The following is a 2,500-nucleotide window of genomic DNA, read 5'->3' as shown; positions in this document are numbered from 1 at the left end:
GGTCACCGCGCGACGCAAGAACAGCCCAAAAACAGGCCAAAACGGCCCAAAAACGGGCCAAAACTGGCCATTTTTGGCTGCGCGAGCGAGCAGCGAGCGGCGGACAGCGAGCGAAGCGAGAGGCATCACCGTCCCTGCTATACGAAAGCCCCATCCAGCCCTGTGCCACCCGGGGGGTTCCAGGGTGCTGAGATGGCTGACATTTTGCTCCGCTCAAGATGGTCACCGCGCAACGCAAAAACAGGCCAAAAACTGGCCAAAACGGGCCAAAACTGGCCATTTTTGGCTGCGCGAGCGAGCGGCGAGCGGCGGACAGCGAGCGAAGCGAGAGGCAGCACCGTCCCTGCTATACGAAAGCCCCATCCAGCCCTGTGCCACCCGGGGGGTTCCAGGGTGCTGAGATGGCTGACATTTTGCTCCGCTCACGACGGTCACCGCGCGACGCAAGAACAGGCCAAAAACTGGCCAAAACGGCCCAAAAACGGGCCAAAACTGGCCATTTTTGGCTGCGCGAGCGAGCGGCGAGCGGCGGACAACGAGCGAAGCGAGAGGCAGCACCATCCCTGCTATACGAAAGCCCCATCCAGCCCTGTGCCACCCGGGGGGTTCCAGGGTGCTGAGATGGCTGACATTTTGCTCCGCTCACGACGGTCACCGCGCGACGCAAGAACAGCCCAAAAACAGGCCAAAACGGCCCAAAAACGGGACAAAACTGGCCATTTTTGGCTGCGCGAGCGAGCGGCGAGCGGCGGACAGCGAGCTAAGCGAGAGGCAGCACCGTCCCTGCTATACGAAAGCCCCATCCAGCCCTGTGCCACCCGGGGGGTTCCAGGGTGCTGAGATGGCTGACATTTTGCTCCGCTCACGACGGTCACCGCGCGACGCAAGAACAGGCCAAAAACAGGCCAAAACGGCCCAAAAACGGGCCAAAACTGGCCATTTTTGGCTGCGCGAGCGAGCAGCGAGCGGCGGACAGCGAGCGAAGCGAGAGGCATCACCGTCCCTGCTATACGAAAGCCCCATCCAGCCCTGTGCCACCCGGGGGGTTCCAGGGTGCTGAGATGGCTGACATTTTGCTCCGCTCAAGATGGTCACCGCGCAACGCAAAAACAGGCCAAAAACTGGCCAAAACGGGCCAAAACTGGCCATTTTTGGCTGCGCGAGCGAGCAGCGAGCGGCGAACAGCGAGCGAAGCGAGAGGCAGCACCGTCCCTGCTATACGAAAGCCCCATCCAGCCCTGTGCCACCCGGGGGGTTCCAGGGTGCTGAGATGGCTGACATTTTGCTCCGCTCACGACGGTCACCGCGCGACGCAAGAACAGGCCAAAAACTGGCCAAAACGGCCCAAAAACGGGCCAAAACTGGCCATTTTTGGCTGCGCGAGCGAGCGGCGAGCGGCGGACAGCGAGCGAAGCGAGAGGCAGCACCGTCCCTGCTATACGAAAGCCCCATCCAGCCCTGTGCCACCCGGGGGGTTCCAGGGTGCTGAGATGGCTGACATTTTGCTCCGCTCACGACGGTCACCGCGCGACGCAAGAACAGCCCAAAAACAGGCCAAAACGGCCCAAAAACGGGACAAAACTGGCCATTTTTGGCTGCGCGAGCGAGCGGCGAGCGGCGGACAGCGAGCGAAGCGAGAGGCAGCACCGTCCCTGCTATACGAAAGCCCCATCCAGCCCTGTGCCACCCGGGGGGTTCCAGGGTGCTGAGATGGCTGACATTTTGCTCCGCTCACGACGGTCACCGCGCGACGCAAGAACAGCCCAAAAACAGGCCAAAACGGCCCAAAAACGGGCCAAAACTGGCCATTTTTGGCTGCGCGAGCGAGCAGCGAGCGGCGGACAGCGAGCGAAGCGAGAGGCATCACCGTCCCTGCTATACGAAAGCCCCATCCAGCCCTGTGCCACCCGGGGGGTTCCAGGGTGCTGAGATGGCTGACATTTTGCTCCGCTCAAGATGGTCACCGCGCAACGCAAAAACAGGCCAAAAACTGGCCAAAACGGGCCAAAACTGGCCATTTTTGGCTGCGCGAGCGAGCGGCGAGCGGCGAACAGCGAGCGAAGCGAGAGGCAGCACCGTCCCTGCTATACGAAAGCCCCATCCAGCCCTGTGCCACCCGGGGGGTTCCAGGGTGCTGAGATGGCTGACATTTTGCTCCGCTCACGACGGTCACCGCGCGACGCAAGAACAGGCCAAAAACTGGCCAAAACGGCCCAAAAACGGGCCAAAACTGGCCATTTTTGGCTGCGCGAGCGAGCGGCGAGCGGCGGACAGCGAGCGAAGCGAGAGGCAGCACCGTCCCTGCTATACGAAAGCCCCATCCAGCCCTGTGCCACCCGGGGGGTTCCAGGGTGCTGAGATGGCTGACATTTTGCTCCGCTCACGACGGTCACCGCGCGACGCAAGAACAGGCCAAAAACTGGCCAAAACGGCCCAAAAACGGGACAAAACTGGCCATTTTTGGCTGCGCGAGGGAGCGGCGAGCGGCGGACAGCGAGCG

This window comes from Musa acuminata, unplaced genomic scaffold (assembly GCF_036884655.1).
Source record: "Musa acuminata AAA Group cultivar baxijiao unplaced genomic scaffold, Cavendish_Baxijiao_AAA HiC_scaffold_73, whole genome shotgun sequence".
Lineage (NCBI taxonomy): Eukaryota > Viridiplantae > Streptophyta > Magnoliopsida > Zingiberales > Musaceae > Musa > Musa acuminata.
This window is presented reverse-complemented; position numbering follows the sequence as displayed.